This window comes from Prionailurus bengalensis, chromosome C2, assembly GCF_016509475.1.
Source record: "Prionailurus bengalensis isolate Pbe53 chromosome C2, Fcat_Pben_1.1_paternal_pri, whole genome shotgun sequence".
NCBI classification, from domain to species: Eukaryota; Metazoa; Chordata; class Mammalia; order Carnivora; family Felidae; genus Prionailurus; species Prionailurus bengalensis.
The window spans coordinates 87,191,026-87,198,850 of NC_057350.1; the positions used below are offsets into that span (position 1 = coordinate 87,191,026).

The 7,825-nt window shown below is 34.8% G+C and overlaps 1 pseudogene; it reads left to right on the forward strand.

Annotated features, from left to right (window-relative positions):
- The first annotated feature begins 2,066 nt into the window (after window positions 1-2,066).
- Window positions 2,067-3,274, forward strand: LOC122491699 (annotated as a pseudogene).
- Window positions 3,275-7,825: the final 4,551 nt, after the last annotated feature.

A 7,825-nucleotide genomic window follows, 5' to 3' on the forward strand; every position in this document is an offset into this window, starting at 1 on the left:
TATGCTTCAGTCTCTGGATCTGTCCTCTCTGAGTCTTTTACCTTTCCTTCATGTTATTCATTTCTTTGTGCTGTATGAGACGTGTATTCTCTGTGTTTCTGCTGTGCATATGAGATGTGTATTCTACCTGATTAGTTATCATTTTTAAAAAATTACCTATTGACATTTTAAGTTAAAAAAATCACATTAATGGGGACAGAGAAAATCATAAATTCTAGGATTGTCATGTAGATTAAATAAGATAGTATATAAAAAATCATTTAGCATATAGTAAACAGGTTATAGGTGATAGCTCTTGGTGATATGTGGCAGTTTTTAGTATTATGCTTTGCACAGAGCAACCCTTCTTTGTATTGTAAAGGCATATTATCATTTCCTTTATCTTTACAAACATAGGACAGTTTCCAGCTCATCGTTATGCTAACTTTATACAGTCTAAATTAATAAGCAAAAAAATAAATAATGTTTTTTTAACTGAGATTGCTTTTGCCATTAGACAAAGTTGTATGTAAACCTGGAAAAATATTAAACCAAAATAAACTTCCTTCCTATTCTATTTTCTCTTTCTCTTGAATCTCAAACTGTTTCTATTTTAATACAAGTTAATTTAACAACATGAATAACTAATTGGAAAAAGCCCGAGTTTTAGAAACAAGCTATGGACAACTAGATACAAGACAGAAAAATGTGCCATAGATCATGCTAATAATCAGAAAACTATGGCATTGGACAGTGGTACCGTGTCTTTATTTCATGGTATATGAAGCAACCGAATGTTATTGGCATAGTTTACTATTGCTGTCAAATGTAAACATTGCCCTAACTCCCAGATATTTTTTTCTTTATGAAATACTATATGAAAGGGACTACTTCAAGATAACAAAATAGTCCATTTTTCCTAGTTGTAAGCATTTACTTAGTGATAGGGAAACATAAATATTTCTGAATCATACAAAATCAAGCAGAAAATATAAATTTAACTCTGCAATACTTTTCATAGAATGGGAAGCTGGAAACACGGGCTCTTTATTTTTGGGAGCCTGTTTTATTGATTGTGGATGGATCAGAACATTTATCTATTGATTCAATCATCTATGTTAATTAATGAAACAGAAATTTTTACATTTTAATGTCTTTTGATTCTGAGAATCTTCTATTTTTGTGGCCTTTGAATGAAACCTGTAAGTGTGCCATTTTTCTAGTAGTATCTTAAGATATGGATTCTTTATTATTTTATCTTTTCAGTGTGAGATGTTATTTGTATATTTCTATAAACTGAAAGAATTTCTTATTCCAGTGATCTGCTCCACTTCCATCAGAGAGCTCATATTTTGATTGAGGAGAGAGTCAAACAAGTAATTCAAAAGGGATAAGTATAAGGAAAGAGACATGGATAGATTCTATAGTAGCAGAGAGGAAGGAATGATCAGTTTTTCATGGACAGTGAAGGGGTATCTGGGAGGTTTCATTGAGAAGATAATAGTTAAATGAAAGCTTGGAAGATAGATAAGCATTCCCCTGGTGGACGAAAGACAGAAAGTCATTGCAAATAGGAGGATGACTATGTCCAAAAGCAAGAAGACAGAAAAACACATGGTATGTTTTATGAAATTCAAGTGGTTTAGTGTTTTTTTTTTTTGAGTATAACGTTTAGGGTAGTGATTTGTTAGAAATGAGTTTGGATTAATATAATAAAGCAGATTATGTGGATGGTATGAGTTCTAAGGGATTTTCATTGTAGGATATACCTTTCAGGTAATCTATTTGTAATGTAGATACAGTTCAAATACTAAAACAACCCACCTGGGTTCACTAAAATAGGAACTTTATAAAAGCTATATAATATGACATGCATGCCATCGTTTGTTACTTATTTCCCATGAGTATTTTGGGAACTATTTATGAATACATAAATAAGGTCAAAAGAACTCGGATATAGACAATGAAATTACATTTAAATTACATGTAAAACTAAAATTGTTAAGTATAAAAATGAATAATTACAAATACTAATAAAATATTGAGATTGAAGTAAACTTTAATTTTAAAATATTGATTTGGTGGGATTTGGGTAGAGGAGGAGGCGAGCTAGCTCTGAGCTGAGGCGGCAGCGGGGTGTGTAAGGAGTCTGTGGCTAGGGACCGGCACAGAGGCTGGCACAGAGAAACCATGGCCCTGCAGGACTTGGGCACCTTCTGCCTGTTGCTGCTGTACCTCCATGGGGCCTTGATTGCTAGGCAAGATTTCTATAAGATCTTGTGGGTGCCTCAAAGTGCATCTGTAAAAGACATTAAAAAGGCCCACAGGAAACTGGCCCTGCAGCTTCATCCTGACTGGAAGCCTGATGATCCTGGAGCTCAGGAGAAATTCCAGGATCTAGGTTCCACTTATTAGGTTCTGTCAGACAGTGAGAAACGGAAACAATATGATAGTTAATAGTGAAAAGGGGTTAAAAGATGGCATTAGGGCTCCCATGGAGACATTTTTTCTATACTTCTTTGGAGATTGTGATTTCATGTTTGGAGGAACCCCTTATGAGCAAGACAAATTTTCTAAGAGGAAGTGATATTATTGTAGACTAGAAGTTCCTTTGGATGAAGTATATTCAGGAAATTTTGTGGAAGTAGTTAGAAACAAACCTGTGGCAAGGCAGTTTCCTGGCAAACAAAAACGCAACCGCCAGCAAAAATGGGGACTACACAGCTTCCAAATGCTTCCCAGGGTGCTTCCAAATGACCCAAAGGTGGTCTGTAATGAATGCCCTAATGTCAGACTAGTGAATGAAGAACCAACACTGGAGGTAGAAATAGAACCTGTGGTGAGAGATGGCATGGAGTATCCTTTTATGGGGGAAGGTGACCCTCACGTGGATGGAGAGCCAGGAGACCTGCGGTTCAGAATCAAAGTTGTCAAGCACCCAGTATTTGAAAGGAAAGGAGATTTATATACAAATGTGACAATCACACTAGTTGAGTCTCTGGTGGGCTTTGATATAGATATTACTCACTTGGATGGCCACAGTGTACATATTTTCCAGGATAAGATCACCAGACTAGGAACCAAGGTATGGAAGAAAGGAGAGGGCCTCCCCAACTTTGACAACAACAACATCAAGAATTCTTTGATAATCACTTTCCATGTAGATTTTCCAAAAGAACAGTTAACAGAGGAAGCAAGAGAAGGTATCAAACAGCTACTGAAACAAGGATCACTGCAGAAGGCATACAATGGACTACAAGGATATTAAGAGTGAATAAAATTGGACTTTGTTTAACATAAATGAATCCATGAAATTTATTATCAACAGGGTGTGTGTGTGTATGTGTGTGTGTGTGTGTGTGTGTGTGTGTGTGTGTGTTTTGTTCTTATTTTCAATATGCAAGCTAGGCTTAAATTTTTCTCCTAATGATCATAATGAAATGAATAAGTGGGTTTAAGAATTTGTTCATTTGTGTTCAGAAACGAATGACCAGCAAAAAATTTAATAATACCTCTCCCTTTGGAGATTTAATGGATTTAATGGATTTAATCCCCTTGGAGATTTGGAGATTTAATGTCTGGTGCTGCCACCTGAGACTCAAGAATTAAAGCTGCAAGAGAACTCCAGGAGCAAACAAACAAACAAACAAACCCCCACAATATAAAGGGTTAATTGTTAGCTATTTCATTCAAATGCCATTTCATTCAAAATGCCAACAGAAGTGTGTTTTTAAATACATTTTGTTGCTAATTTTTTTTTTTTTGCAATTCCAACACAAAGTAACTGAAATAAGAACACAGTCTAGGGGTGCCTGGGTGGCTCAGTTGGTTAACCTTTGGACTTCAGCTCAGGTCATGATCTCACAGTTTGTGAGTTCAAGCCCGGTGTGGGGCTCTCTGTTGTCAGCACAGAGCCTACTATAGATCCTCTCTTCTCTTCTCTCTAGGCCCCTCCAATACGTGCTCTGTCTCTGTCTCTCTCAAAAATAAATAAGCATTAAAAAAACAGTCTAATGTTTCATCTATTTATCGTTAATGGAACAATTCAAGTGGAAAATCAAAAGTTGGCTGCATAGTAATTTGGTCCAAATAAGACAACTCTATAAATATTTAGAAAATTGAAAGTATTTTTATCTTTTCTTAGAGGTAAAATTCTTTAAGAGTTCATATAAATGAAGGCTTATTTCTAGTTGGAAAGGGTAGCATTTTAGAGTTGGGATTATGAATGGTGGGCATGCATTAGTAAGTTTGAAGACTTACAATAAATGAAGTATATTCAGGAAAAATAGAATGAAATACTATTTACCAACGAACCAGAAATTTGTACCTAGTACCTCAAGAAAAAAGAAATTGTTGGCTTCCATAACTGAAGAGTCATGTATGACTGTATCCAAGGGTTCAGTGTCATCACTAATCTCTGTCTTACTCACTGTTGGCTCCATTTTAAGGCAAGTCCCTCCCTACCTCAGTACAGGCCAGCATTCTCAGACATACATGCCATTCTCTTAGTAGTCTCTGCAAGAAGAAGCCTTCTCTTTCACTATTATCCCAACATACTCCCCATAATTAGCTATGTTTGCTTTAACTGAGATTCCAAGCTCTTTTCTGACCTAATCAACATGGCTGGTGGTTAATTCCTGGGCTTGGGTCATGAAATTCCTTAAAGTGCAGAAACAGGGATAACCTGAAAATTATATGATCTTAGGGTTGGGAAGCAGTTCCTCAAATGAAAATCTAGTAGATCCTGGGCTGGGAAATATAGTAGTTATCTGTTGTTATCAACTTATATTTTACTGTTTTTATTTTGAACCTGGTACAAATGGAGTGTCTGTGAATTTTTATTTTATCAAAATTAACTAGAACAGAGAGCACTAAGATATGTTCTTGCTTGAGGAAATCTTACATTTCAAGTGTTATAGGTTCACAGTAGACTTACATGATTGTAATCTTCCTTTTCTGATACAAGTGACTGCAGACTCACTCTTGAACTTATGTTCCTCATGAACTGATAGTCTGTAATATAAAAGGGCTACAGTACAAGAGGAAATTGGGATCAGAGAGGAGAAAACATGGTATAATGGGAAGGTAATTTTATCACAAAATTTAAAACGTTAAATATTTACATACAACCTACCTTGATTCAAACAAATATTTTCTAGTTCCTGTATTTCCCTGCTGTTAAGGGGCTCAAAAAATAGTGCAAAAAATTAATAGATTAAAGGATTGTTACAGTGTAGTAAATATATTATTAGAGGGTACTATGGGAACCAAGAAAAGGAACATTTTTCTAGGGTGTAAAATGGGATGCAAATGTGTTTTGGAAGAAAGTATGGTCTCTAAGGATTAGTGAAACATAATTTCAATGTTGTCCAATAATTTAAATATGAAATTTCTTAACAGTTAAAATGAGTAATAGAGAAAAAATGTAATTTAGGTTTCATTTCCTATAAATTGCTTTAGTTGGGACATATTCCACTGACCTCTCTTTCGTAATTTTCAGCTTATTAATTTTAGACTATTTTGTCCTCTACATTAACAGTGAAGGATAGAATTTTAGAATGTAGGAATAATAATAAAACTAGAAAATAAGTTTTAAAAGGATACTGTGAATAAGGCATTTCTTTTGCAATTCTCTGAGTACTCAGCAAAGCTCTGGTTTTACTCAATGAGTAATTAGAAAAACACTTCTCTACACAACTGTCTTTATCAGATGGCAGAAAATCTCAATGGAAATGGGAAGGGAAATATCAATGTATGGGTTCCTGCTTCTTTCCAGATGTCAGATTATCTATTCCCTGGACTCTCACATAGGATAATTTAGTTCTTGTCTCAGCTTTACCAGTTAATCAGTCCATGGGTAGTCTTAGGTACTTTTTAAAAATTTCCTTAGCCATAAAATAGGAATAATATTCACATTTCTTACTTTAGTAAACAGACATGACTGCTTTCTTTTTCTTCCCTTCCCCTCTTCCCTCTCTCTGCTTCTTCCTTCTATTCCATCTTTTTTTTACCCTGAAAACATTTCATTAGAGCCCACTAAATACCTGGCATTGTGATTAGTGCTGGGGTGCAAAGATTAAAATGGCATTGTTCTTTTCCTCAAGAGATCAAGGGCAGTTAGGGAAACCAAATAATGAACAAGTAATGTCAGTATAGTATGATCTGTGTTCTAGAAGAGGAGGGAGTCACACCTCAGGCCACTAATAGTATTTTAATAATTGAGAAAAGAAAAATATATGTCTGCATCACATACACAGAATTCCTTGTAAAATCAAGCCTGAAGTGGAGTAAATAGCAGTTACTTTAGCATATTAAATTACTCAATGAGTCGTGAGTAATGAGTTCAATTACTCAGTGAGCTATATCATAGTACACATTCACTGGGCCTTTGGAAGTGGTGTAAGAGAACTTTTTTCACATTGATATTAGTGCTGCACTCTCTCTAACTGTTCCATAGCAGTGACCATGAGTTACTAATATTTCAGAGCTCTGGTGGGGATTAAAATGTGTATGAAAGTGCTAGTCTTGTGTTCATAGCATTTAAAAAATTTCATTTACTTATATGTTCAACAAATACTTATTGTAGACATACTGTATGTAGTGCAGTGGCTAAGCATTGAGAAAACAATGCAAATACACACACACACACACACATGCACACATAGGGGAATATTATTTAGCTTTGAAAAAGAAGGAAATATTATCATTTGCAACATTATGCTAGTGAAACAAGTCAGATACGGAGAGACAAGTTCTGCATGATCTCACTTGTATGTGGACTCTAAAGTAGTCAGACTCACAGAATAAGTAAATAGAAGGGTGGTTACTAGGGGCAGGGTAGAGAGGAAAATGGGAAAGTGTTGATCAAAGTGTACAAAGTTTCAGTTACACAGGAAGAATAAGTTCTGGAGATCTAGTGTATGGTAAGGTGACTATAGTTAACAATTCTGTGTTGTACACTTGAAATTTGCTAAGAGGGTACATCTTTTAAAGTGTTCTCACCAGAGAAAAAGGAGAGAGAAAGGAAATGGTAATTATGAGGTGATGGATATGTTAATTAGCTTGATTGCGGTGATCATTTTACAATGTTTATACATACATATCAAAATATAACTTGTACACTTTTAATATATACAGTTCCTGTTTGTCAATTATACCTCAATAAATCTGAAAAAAATACGATTCCATTAAGAGATTAGTAAAAAAAATAATAGTGGGATTATTCCAAGATTAGAAATAGAAAGAAAAGAGCAGGTTTGCATGGGAGGAAGAGATGATGAATTTAATATTGCGTATGTTGAATTTGAAACAGTACTAAGTGTCTGGCATTCAGAAGTGCAATCTGGTTTATCAGTTTTTGGAGTCCTTAGGCACATAGGTAGACACCCTCAACGATTTCTTGTTCTTTTTTGAAAAATGTCTTTTGCTCTGAAATGACATGAATCATAAAGGACATCTCTAAAATCTAATAAATAAATTATATCAGTTTATACTTAGAAAAAAAAGATGGTTTATGTGTGTGTTAGCAAACACTTGACCATATAATACTTGTATATGAAAGTAAGCTAATCCATTTCTTCTTTTCTAATATCACACAGTGGTGTTCAATATAAGAGGTTACTGGAAAGGTAGAAGGATAGAATATGAATCAAGAAACAATCCATTTATATGTGGAAAGAGAACGAAAGGCTCTCAGAACTGTGGGATCATTATTATCTGTTTGGTTTCTTTATATCATAACAGAGCTATTATTACTTACCAGTCTTCCTGGGTACCAGAAAATATACCTTTATTCTAGTAAAAGGTCAAGTGTTTTATTCACTGTGTGCACTCTTCCTCACACCCA